This window comes from Bactrocera dorsalis, chromosome 5 (genome assembly GCF_023373825.1).
Source record: "Bactrocera dorsalis isolate Fly_Bdor chromosome 5, ASM2337382v1, whole genome shotgun sequence".
NCBI lineage: Eukaryota > Metazoa > Arthropoda > Insecta > Diptera > Tephritidae > Bactrocera > Bactrocera dorsalis.
In genome coordinates this window covers 37,759,980-37,773,155 of record NC_064307.1, presented here as the reverse complement: position 1 = coordinate 37,773,155, position 13,176 = coordinate 37,759,980, and the positions used below count along the sequence as shown (strand labels likewise).

The 13,176-nt window shown below is 35.9% G+C and overlaps 2 protein-coding genes across 4 annotated transcripts in view; one reads left to right on the top strand and one right to left on the bottom strand.

Moving 5' to 3' along the window:
- LOC125779046 (kelch-like protein 17) overlaps window positions 1-13,176 on the bottom strand; it is a 134,522-nt gene that overhangs the window by 17,032 nt on the left and 104,314 nt on the right. The window lies entirely within an intron of this gene.
- Window positions 1-13,176, top strand: part of LOC105230313 (kelch-like protein 17) — a 134,882-nt gene that overhangs the window by 30,638 nt on the left and 91,068 nt on the right. The gene's annotated exons all lie outside the window — the stretch shown is intronic.

Here is a 13,176-nt window from a genome sequence, read left to right as displayed (position 1 = left end):
TTCACTGAGTTGTTGTGTGCGCAACGCTCATCGACTTCTCTTGCTGAATCGCTCATAAAATATATTTGCAAAAATTTATAGTCTTCATCGGGCATTGGCAATAAGGAACCTGTTCGATGATATATTTGACCCTGAATCTGCAAGAATATAAATATGTATTTAGGTAATTGTATAGCAAATTGTTTATACCACCATGTGGCTCGCACAATACTCCCAAAATACTTTATAGATCATTTCAAATTAAAACTAAACCTCAACATTGAACAGTAGCCTTCCATGGCAGTTTTAGATAGTAGGCTTTACCAAGTATTGGAACACTTTGCAAACACATCTACACAACACTGGCTCAACATATTTTGCACCAGCTATATGGTTGTAAAACTAAATAAAGTTGTTTGCCATTATACTTATATACCTTATAAGTAGGCATAAAATTGTCTCCAATAACTTTTGTTGCGCCAAATGATGTCATTTGAAAGCAATTATTGTATTGCTGGATATGAGTCAAAAAATGTTTAGAATCTGGTCCATTTCCGGAAACCAATGAATGTAGTGGCTCTGGTGGTGGTACCAATGGCGTCAATTTGACTTGTCCGCTGGCGCAACACAATCCAGGGGCTTCATTTTTGAATTTCAATGCATTGCAATGTGGACATACAATATTCATTAGTCCAATAGCAACAATTTGCTCTGAACTGTAATCAATTGTCGCATTATAACAGAATGCAGCTCTGTGGGGATTAAACACAACATTTCTATTTTGATTTTGATTTCTTTGTAGTTCATTTCTTTGATTTGTTCTTATATTTCTTTGACTTGCCGTTTTTCGAATTTTGCGGCCTAAGTTTGTACGTCTGGTTGGTGGCATTGTTAAAAACGAAAATCCAACTGAAAATAAAATGATCTCATATTTTTTCTGTTTAACCATGCCAAAAATCTATATAAGGTGAATTTAACTTACCATGATTAATAAACACTTATTAGCAAACAAAAAACTTCTTTGTCTTTAAAACAAAACGAACTTTATCAAAAACTTAATAAAATTTACATGAAAACAGATTACCACAATTTTTTTTTTTAATTGAATGACGTTGACATTTAAATTGAATTACGTTTACATTCGTTACGCGCGTTTTTTAAAATATGCAAAATGGAAGGTATATTTTTCAATCTTTTTGAGAGATTTTCTTAATATTTTTTTCCATAAGAACCTTGTACAGAGTATTAGAAAACTACAAAAAAACAAAATCAGCCAAATCGGTTCAGCCATTCACGCGTGATGCCGTGACAACGCATGCGTTGTCCTGCGTGAAATTATGAGTTTTGAAATGAAAAAAAGTTGAATTTACGTTGTGTTAAAACTCTTTATTTTCGATTTTTCTAAATTGTTTTCAATGTAACGCAGTTTGATAAGCAACATTTTTTGGTTTCTATTCCGGTGCGTAAATGTACAGAGAAGATGGTTTTCCAACTCGGGAAAACGCCACTTATAATTGGCGCGCACCCATGCAATCGTAGTTACGATAATTTGGCAAATTTAGCATAAACATTAGTGATGAGTTCATATTTCGTTGGAGTAAATTGACAAAAGCAGGTGGAATTGATATCAAACCACTGGAACCGAAATTTGCCTATTTCCAATTCTTATCGAATACGATGTAAAATGTCTTCGGCAATGTACTTTTGTTCGTGTTCCATAATTGACGCGGATTTGAAGGCTGATATGTCGAAATGACCATCGCGAAAAGTGTGCGCAATGACTCAAATCAAACTGAACGACGCACATTTATTAATAGCAACCGAAGGTATTAGCAATCGTAGTTTTTCGGGTGGATTATGTAAATTCGTCCTAAGGAATTAGTTGAGAATACACCTGGATGTCAACTAATTGATTGGCCTTGCTTTCTGCGTATCTATTTCTTCGGCGATTCATTCCATGCATAATATCAAGGCATTTCCAAATAGAGCAATGTTCTCACAAACAAATCACTGACGCAATTTGAGAAAAAACTCGTCAGTGTCAATGTCAATGTTGTTGGAAGTGTTTCCGGTGGCTGTACTGTATTCTCTGGGTTGAAAAACACTCTTTAGCCATTCTCCAAATGAACTGCGAAACGCACAACAGTCGGAATAGTCGATTTCACCAAACTACAATATCAAACATCGGCATGAGTTTTGAATGTGAATTAGACAATAGTGGCGAATATGGTACGATCCATATGTTGTCGACTTCGATATTCACTACTCTAAGTTGAATGGTAAATGTCCTGCCATTGTCGTCTGATGAGCTACGACGATAGAGTGGATATCCATCATTTCCAGTTTGCGTTTCCGAAAGAAAAGCACGTGGATAGTGTTTCGTGCATTTATTGCAAGTGGGATTGTGGTGTCCGCAAGGTCCATGCACCATATTGGTTTTCATCACTTCGTAGAATAATGGATCTTTCTCTGCATGAGGAATTTCCGCAGAAATGATTTCATCAATTTGATCTGGTGTAACCACCATCCACCAACAGAGTACATCCAGCATCTGACTGCACCATACTTGTATATACATATGTTGCTTCAAGACAAAGTCCACCAAACACCGTAGCTGTTGTTTGAAAAATCTTGCTGTATTACAGCGATTGACAGCGATCCATAATTCCACACATATGTCATCGAATCCTGGGAGTCTCATGTAGTTCATGTGTCTTGGGCTGCCATACGTTGATGGCAAAAAGAACGCCGACCGATAATAGCGCGATGTCTTCGTTGCTTCGTAACAAATTTCAATCTGTAATTGATCACTTCATTTGAAACACACATAAAGTTTTCACTGAATAATTTTCAATAATTTTTCTTTTAAATAGCCGGAATAAAAAGTAAGCGACCGAAATTGAACGATTCAAAAAATTTACATATCATAATATTGAAAAACAAAACAAAAAAGATTTGTATGAAAAGTCTTTTTTTAGAAATTTCCAATTTTTCGACTTTTCCTTATGAAAAGTACATAAATGGTTTTTTTTATATCTAACCCTTTCCAGATCCGCAGCGAACAACTTCTGATTTCATGAAGATTGGTTCCGCCGTTCTCGAGCGTTAGCATTACTAACAAACAAACAATCATTTTTACTTACATACATATGTATGTACATATGTATGTACATATGTATGTACATATGTATGTATATACAAAATAAAACGTTTGTATGGAAAAAAGAAAAGGGCTGTTTTAAGGGGTTTTCCGGAAACTTTTGTAATTTTTTCTTACATAAGAACCTTCTCCTAATAATAACAAATACAACAAAAAAAATCAGCCAAATCTGTTCAGCCATTCACGAGTGATGCCGTGACAACGAAAACGGTTTCATTTTTATATATAAGAAGAAGATATACGTTTAGTTTTTGGAGATACGTACAACCGAAAGGTGAACAAAACAATAATACTCTGTAGCAAATAGTTGCAAGAGTATGAAAAGGAACATATAAGAATACAATCCGTCTCGCAACGTTTTAAACGAATATATGCCCTTTTCTATCTATCAGTACATTGCCATTCAAACCGAAAGGTCGAAATCAAATTCTTGTGTGAGAAGTTCTTTACTTGTGAATGGGATTCTAGCGTGTGAGTTAAATGTTTCCCAGGAAAATATGCTCATGAGAATACTTGATAAAATTAGTTTTTTAGCTCAAAGCCAAAGCAAATATAACGTGAAAGTGGGATTGCAGATTTTAAGCCCACAATACTGCTTACATCTGGTTCGCAAATACATAAATATGTATAATTTTCGAAACGACGTTAACGTCGCCGAAAGCTCGCACTTTTCACATAGATAAATTTTAGAAAACCAAATGTATTCCCTTCACGACAATTAAAGAAGGGTCTCTTACAATAAGTTTATACAATGAAAGTGTTAGAATCTAGCTCGCCAGTATGTAATTGCTGTGCAGCCAAGTAATCAAATTTTCATCCTTCAATGGCCATTCATTCACTTAAACATTTCTATTAGGAAATCCCCCACGTACCAAGTAACCGTTACAAAACAAATTGACGGATAAATGTTAAGCTATTGGAAATCGACCGAAAAATTCTTAAGAAATGTGAAAATGGATAAGGCAGACACTTTTGGTTTTATTGTGCTTGTGAATTGACGCAGAAAATGCGATTGTATGGAAGCAAAGTAAAATGTGAAATTTAGCATATTGTACGGAAAGGAAATACCTATTCGAAATTGATAATATTTCGTCCCATTAAAATTAAATTCTTCTTCTTTATTTGCCAATTCGTATTCGAATATTGGTGATCATATAACATTTAATAATATGTACAATATTAATAAACTTCATAATAATATAATAATATAATGTTCACATTTTAAATATATCTGTTATATATTAAAAAAATAAAAAAATAAAAAATCACAGATTTTTAATTATCGCAGCGTATTTCTCTCTATCTCTCGCCACATCTATAAGGTTGCCAACGTTCTGGATTCCTGTCCATTGTCGAATGTTTCGAAGCCACGAAAGTTGTTTACGGCCAATACCCCGCTTTCCTTCAATTTTTCCTTGGATAATTATTTGTAGAACCTCATACTTAGAGTGCCTCATAATATGTCCTAGGTAGGCTGCTTTTCTTTGCTATATAGTCTTTAACAACTCTCTATTGCGGTTCACTCTTTTCAAAACTTCACTGTTTCTAGCTCTATCTGTCCATGGAATTTTTAAGATTCTTCTAATAAGCCATAGCTCGAAGGACTCTAGCTTATTCATATCTGTGATTTTTAGAATCCACGTTTCCATCGCATAGAGAAGCACTGACCAAACATAGCATTTTAAAAAACGTATTTCGGTTGTGATGTTTAGGTCATGGCTACTTAATATGTTTTTGTATTTGAGAAAAGTTGTTCGCGCAAATTCGATTCGACATTTTATTTCTTTTGAACAATCCCAACTTTCATTGATCTGACAACCAAAGTACTTGAAATTTTTGACTCTTTCGATGGGACTATTACTAATCATGAGGTGTGTGTCATTGTATATGTTTTCCCTACTAATAATCATATACTTCGTCTTGTTTATGTTAATGCCTAGGATATATTCGTCACTACGTAAGTTAACTCGGTTTACAAGTTCTTGTAATTTCATCACGCTATCGGCTATAAGTGTCGAGTCATCTGCATAGCCTGTAGTATTGATTTTCATCATTCACTTTCACACCTTCATCAATACTGGTTACTGATTCTTGTAATATTACTTTCGAATATATGTTACATAAATAACAAAGGTGACAGAATGCATTTTCGTCTTACTCCTCGTGAAATAGATAATTCTTCGGTTATATCACCATTGATGCTTACATGGGCAGTTTGTTGCCAATAAAGATTTCTTATGCAACGAATCTCTTTGTCATCTATTCCCATAGAATAAAGAATTTCCATAAGTTTATCGTGTTTAATGGTGTCGAAAGCTTTCTCATAATCAATAAAGCATAAAAATACATCTTTTTGGACATCTTTACAGTTTTGAACCAAAACTTGTATACAGAACAATGCCTCGCGTGTTCCAAGACCTTCTCTGAAGCCAAATTGCGTCTTGCCCATTGACTCTTCACATTTCTTATATATTCTGGCGTGAATGACTTTTAGAAATATCTTGAGAGCATGTGACATTAGACTAATTAGTCTGTACTCACTACAATGTTTCGCATTATTTTTCTTAGGTAGTGGTATGAACGTTGATTTTAACCAGTCTTTTGGATATTGGCCATTGTCATAAACTTGGTTAAAAAGCTTTACTAATAGAGTCATATTTTTGTCATTTATTAACTTTAAAAATTCAGCTGGAACCTCATCCGGACCTGTTGCTTTGTAATTTTTCATTGATTGTATAGCTCTCTCTATTTCGCCTTTCGTAATATAATTGCCAGTTGGTCTGTGATGGAGATGAAGGTTCTGGTTTGATCTACTGTCATCCGAAAAAACGTTTTCAATATATTTCTTCCATATACTTTTCTTTTCATTTATGTTAAATACCACCTCATTGTTTTCATTTATAAGTATTGAGGGCGGATTTTTACGATGAATACCTGCGGCTTCTTTCAATTTTTTGTGTAAATGGAAGGTATCATGTAAAAGTTGTAGTCTTTCGATTTCTTGGCATTCATTGTTTATCCAGTTTGTTTTTGCATTACGGATCATCTTCCTTATTTCTCTATTCAGTTGTCTATACATGTCAGTGTTTTTATTTTTATATTCCCGGCGTTTACTTATTAGTTTTAATATGTCATCGGTCATCCAATTATTTTTATTATTTTCTTTCTTTTCTATTCCAAGAGAGTTTTTTGCTATAGTACAAATTATCTCTTTTAAGTCGCTCCATATACTTTCTGCACTTCCTGATGGGATATCATTTATTTTTTCATTAATTTCACTTTCAAATAGGCGTTTCACACCTTCGTCTCTCAACTTATCAAGACTTACCTTAATTTTAGGCTTACTTTTTTTTAATTACGGCTAGCCTAATACGCAATTTTGCCAGTAGCAAGTTGTGATCCGAAGGTACATCCGCTCCTGGATATGTATTGACCTTTTTTATTGAGGAACAGAAGCGACTATTTATCAGAATGTAATCTATTTGATTTCTGATGATATTACCAGAGGGTTCCGATGGAGATTTCCATGTATAAAGTCTTCTGGGAGGCAGGCTAAAAAATGTGTTCGAAATTATTAATTTGTGTTCTTGGCAAAATTGAATTAGTCCATCTCCTCTCTCATTTCTTTCACCTAACCCGTATTGGCCTGCAACTCCTTCGACTTTTTCTCTTCCAACTTTTGCATTAAAATCGCCTTGAATTATATTTATTTCGTATGGTTTTGTTAATCGCATAAGTTCGTCTAGTTCATCATAGAAAGTTTCTATCTCGTAATCACTTTTGTCAGCCGTTGGAGCATAGACTTGAATAATATTAATATTCAGTGGTTTTGCAAATAACTTTAGCATCATTGATCTATCAGATTTCGGCACAAATCCGATGAAAGATTTTGCAATGTGTTCTTTAACTATAATGCCCACACCATTGCGGTGATTTTTAGTTTGGTTGCCAGAGAAAAAAAACTTTGTATTTTGGGAAATAAATTCTCCACAATCTGGCCACCATGTTTCACTTATGCCAAGTAAATCGATGTTTAATTTTTCCATTTCTAAAATCGTATTAGCTAGTTTTTCAGGCTCGTATAAGCTCCTTGTGTTCCATGTTCCGATGTTTAAAGTTTGTTTTGTTTTACCTCCGGGGATTCTTAGCACCCTCGATTTGCCGGAGACTGAGGACAGTGGTTTCCCCTTGCCATCTGAAGGATTTACTGTTTTCCATCCTTACACATTTATATAGCGAACCGCTTGATACAAGTACAGACGTCCGCTTTCAGCCGTGGTTACAGTAACAGACGCTGATATGTTGTGGATTGCTTTTAGCTTCGTTACTCGCCATCGACCAATGCCGGTAAGATGGGTGGCCCTGCAGTTAGATCCGCTACCGCCAGCACCGCTCTTTGGATCATTATATCTACTGAGCCCCATTATCACATCAAAAAAGCAAATCCCCGAGGGGGCTACACTCAATCTTTTACGCCCTATCTTCGAAATTTAAAATATTAGATGGCCCACCCTATATTTCTTCCCATTTAGGTTATATTATAAATAAGTACTCTGAAGATTTGTAAGTAATCTCGTTGTATTAAAGAAAATATAATGTTCTTAGTTATTTAGAGTATTACAAAAAAATTATATTATTTTCCCAGACATCCAAGGATATAATGAAAATAAATAAGCTATTCTTCAATTGTTAAATGTATGTAATATTCGTCCATTTCTCTATTGAGATAAAAATTCCACAACTCTTTTATCTTCATTGTTTCTTAATATGTTATATTTTAGAGTCACGTTACATTATATAATAATAATTTTATACCTTTTTAAACAACTACCTTTGGAAAACTAATTCAATATTTTCACCCTTATTACCTCCTAGAGGCTAAGGTGTGCCACAGGGTTTTCAAAGTTGTAGTGGTGACAAGTACTTAAGTGGAGAAATGGAGCAGCAATCCGCACAAAACCTTTTTATGGTTATGTGCGTAACGGTAAGTCAGTGGGATTTGTCCTGTTTATTGAACTTTTGGCTTGGCACCAAAGTGCACTTAAATATATCTGAGTACTGACTTGACGTGGGTTTTTAGAGATTTCGACAGTTTTTACTACAACATACTAAAGCAAATCTTTAAGTAGCAAGGACCTATGCTAAAAGACAATTCTATCTCATTTTCTTCCAAACAGCTTAGACAAGATATCCTAAGATAACCTGGTGAAATGTTCAATCTTACTTATGCATATGGATCGGACTGAGACCCGTCACACTGGTGGTGAAGCCCAAGGAGCCAACGTGGATCCTACACTTCACACTCGACAGTTATTGAGACTGAGGTACCTGTGCTAGCAATCTTATTAGGCTTACACTTTCTTTAAATACTGCCGTGACCAGGGATCTGAAGAAGTCAGTAAGATAAGGAATCTAGACATTTCTTTACTAGCGCACAATCAACTCTGACGGAGCCTGCGCTGCGAATCTGTAGATCTACTGCTATATTTATGGCAGCTTAAACCATTTGGAAGACGCTGCAGTAATCAGGAAGTCTAAAACTCCAAACTTTTTTGGAACACTCCCCGCATAGAACCGATTTAGGAAATTTGCACGTTATCCGAGAAGTGTACGCCAACGTATTGGTATATCTCAACTCGAAACCTTAATGTTGGATAACTAAGTAGCCAAAAGCTTCTATTATAATTTTCAATAAAAATACGAAAATATTTCATAAACTTCTCATGGTCGTTTTACCATATGGCTGAAGTCATGAAAGTGGTTCACAACGGCCAAGAATATCTTTATTGTAGGTAATTTTCTCCAAAATAATAAGAGTTGTAAAGGGTGATTTTTTAAGAGCTTGATAACTTTTTTTTAAAAAAAAACGCATAAAATTTGCAAAATCTCATCGGTTCTTTATTTGAAACGTTAGATTGGTTCATGACATTTACTTTTTGAAGATAATTTCATTTAAATGTTGACCGCGGCTGCGTCTTAGGTGGTCCATTCGGAAAGTCCAATTTTGGGCAACTTTTTCGAGCATTTCGGCCGGAATAGCCCGAATTTCTTCGGAAATGTTGTCTTCCAAAGCTGGAATAGTTGCTGGCTTATTTCTGTAGACTTTAGACTTGACGTAGCCCCACAAAAAATAGTCTAAAGGCGTTAAATCGCATGATCTTGGTGGCCAACTTACGGGTCCATTTCTTGAGATGAATTGTTGTCCGAAGTTTTCCCTCAAAATGGCCATAGAATCGCGAGCTGTGTGGCATGTAGCGCCATCTTGTTGAAACCACATGTCAACCAAGTTCAGTTCTTCCATTTTTGGCAACAAAAAGTTTGTTAGCATCGAACGATAGCGATCGCCATTCACCGTAACGTTGCGTCCAACAGCATCTTTGAAAAAATACGGTCCAATGATTCCACCAGCGTACAAACCACACCAAACAGTGCATTTTTCGGGATGCATGGGCAGTTCTTGAACGGCTTCTGGTTGCTCTTCAAATGCGGCAATTTTGCTTATTTACGTAGCCATTCAACCAGAAATGAGCCTCATCCTAAATCGGACGTAAAACGCGAAACACATTTCGAACCGAACACTGATTTTGGTAATAAAATTCAATGATTTGCAAGCGTTGCTCGTTAGTAAGTCTATTCATGATGAAATGTCAAAGCATACTGAGCATCTTTCTCTTTGACACCATGTCTGAAATCCCACGTGATCTGTCAAATACTAATGCATGAAAATCCTAACCTCAAAAAAATCACCCGTTACCTAATGTTAAAATCAAGTATCCATCTAAATTGCTGAGTCTAACGCAGATGCTATTCGACGTTGAAATCTCTTTTGGTCAAAGAGGTGGCCATATCTTGGCTACTTTGCTTTTAAATTGAAGTGATGTGGACATCTTCTTCTTCTTAATTGGCGTAGACACCGCTTACCCGATTATAGCCGAGTTAACAACAGCGCCAGTCGTTTCTTCTCTTCGCAACGTGGCGCCAATTAGATATTCCAAGAGTAGCCAGGTCCTTCTCAACCTGGTCCTTCCACGAGATGGAGGTTTTCCTCTTCCTCTGCTTTCCTTTTTACTTTCAGAGCTGAAGTGTTTTCGTCCATCCGGACAACATGACCTAACAAGCGTAGCCGCTGTCTTTTAATTCGCTGAACTATGTCAATGTCGTCGTATATTTCGAACAGCTCAATGTTCCATCGATATTCGCCGTGGCCAACGCGCAAAGGACCATAAATCTTTCCCAGAACTTTTCTCTCGAAAACTCGCAACGTCGACTCATCGGTTGTTGACATCGTCCAAACCTCTGCACCATATAGCAGGACGGGAATTATGAGTGCCTTATAGAGTTTGGTTTTTGTTCGTCGAGAGAGGACTTTACTTCTTAATTGCCTACTCAGTCCGAAGTAGTACCTGTTAGCAAGAGATATTATGCGTTGGATTTCCAGGCTGAGATTGTTGGTGGTGTTTACGCTGGTTCCAAGATAGACGAACTTATCTACGACTTCGAAGTTATAACTATCAACAGTGACGTGGGAGCCAAGTAGCGAGTGCAGTGACTTTTTGTTTGATGACAGGAGATATTTCCTCTTGCCCTATTCATATTTTAATGCAATCAACTTTACATAATCCTATAAAATCAAAGGCTTCTCTTATATAAACGCGAGGAGGGCAATTTGTACACATAAAAGAATCTATAATGTAATGTATAAGCAGCAAACTAGATTTGACCGAAGCCAGATGTTCTATAAGTTGTTGTCATAAATATTAAATTATCAATAATCACAGAGATCGAGAAGAATATATATCACAATTTAAAACAGAAGAGAAAAGGCTAAGTTCAGGTGCAACCGAACGTTTTCATAATCTTGAAACTTTTAAGAATCAAAGCCAGGAAATACTTTAAAGTGTAAAAGGTCAGCCAGAGGATCGAAATTGAAGCGATACTCGAAGTATAACCAATTAAAAAAGCCATAAATTCGGTTTGGAAAACCATTTTTATTTATTTTAAAGCACGAAATGTACGAAAATAATCATAAGTTCAGGACCAATTCACTTTGGTCGATATGACTACATTTTGCCTTAACTATGGCCTTGAGACGGTCGAAAAACGAATCGGAAGCTGCCCGAATGTGATTTGCCTGTATATGGGCCCACTCACGGACAATGGCTTTCTTCAGCGTCTCGAGACTGGTGTCGTTTTTTCTTCGGACCTTGCTTTCCAAAATGGCCCAGAGAGAATAGTACATTGGATTCGCAACTGGTGAATTCGAGAGCCATTATGTGGTCGTAATGAACTTCGGAACGTTGTCTTTCAGCCATTCTTGGTTCACTCGCGCTTTGTGAGATGGTGCTGAGTCTTGTTGAAATGTCCATGGCTTGTGACCGAAATGTTTATTTTCCCACTGCTTCAAAGCAGCCTCCAGAACACTTTCCCGATAATATGTCGCATTTACTTTGACGCCAGGCTCGATGAAAACAATTGGAGAGCGCCCATCTGCGGTGACAGCGGCCCAAACCATTATTTGTGGCGGATGCTGTCTCTTGGTGGCCAACTTACTTTGAGACCCTTTGTTAAGAGTTTACGAATTGCTCAATTGGAAAAATTTTTTTCGCGTCGGATGCTGCGGTCGGATATTTTCAGTTCTTTAGCCATTTGATTGGCACTACGTCGTGGATTTTGCTCAAGTCGCTTCTTCACTTTCCAAACCATCTCACGTGACATTGCATTCTTTGGCGTTTGCGATGCTACCAGTATCTTTGTAATGAGTGATGGTGCGATAAACAAAAACTTTATTCACGTTAAGGTGTTTGAGCTCACGAACAATTGTTGCCTGTAATTTCCCAACTAAATATGAAGCAATCACACTATTACGTTTGAATTCCATCGCTGATCACTTTTTTTGTGTTCACTTTTGACAAAACGATTTTGAACACTTGTGAACAATACTTCGAACTGCCATTCAGAAAATTCATAAACAGCTGATTCCATTATATAATTCCTATATCGACAGAAAAATAAAATTTGTTAGAAATTTTAGTATATTTGATTTAAGGTAGTATCAACTCGATTTTATCTATTTTTCTCAATACCACGTCCTATTAACATGCCACTTACTAAAAGCTAAAAATTACGAGTATAGTCAGACGGTTATCCGAAAATCCTTATATTAGTTATATAGGGCCTAAGTCAAGTGTTTGCTCAAATTTATCTATTTTTGACACAAAGGTACACCGTTATGAGTAAATTGCGCTTTCCCATTTTCGTTGAGTTAACTCACATATTGACCGCTATATGCGCTACAAAGTCAACCGTAAATTCGAAAATCTTTATATTAGGTATATGGTGGCTACGGGAAGTATTGGTCCGATTCAACCAATTTTTAACATACAGACATACCATTATCAGAGAAGGATTATTGCTTAATTTCAATTTTATATCTCACACATTGCCTGCAATTTCCGATCAAAAGTCAATTATAGGTACTGGGATCCAAATATTCGGTACCTAGGGGCTTGAACACTTTTTGTTGGATGTAAAAAATTGTTGGCCACACACACTTAAGACATTATTCGTGCAAAGTCTTATCCCGTTGTATCTATTGCTTCTTGATTTGTGTACTGGAAAGTAAAATAATGAATTTTCTGTCAATAAATAAGTAAGTAAAAATAGTTACTCGTACATTCCTCATTCTATACATTTTCCAGTTGTCTCTACTTAACTGCACCAACATGTCATTCACAGACGTTGCTATCTGCAAACGCGGAGTCCACATTTATGCAAATTAAATACACATTCACGTAACGTATTTATTGTAGTAGCGCGCCTGAAACAGTTAAATATCATCACTTTTATTTAATATTTATGCGGAAAAGCGGCAGTTCAAAATATCAAATAAATTTTTTATATGATGTTTTGTAAATTGAAAATGTTGGTATTATGTTTCCTTAATCCTCATTTCATTATACAAATTTAAAATATCCGTTTTTCTTTTAAGAAAAGCTACATCACTGAAAATTTAATAATAAAACATCGAATAATTTAAT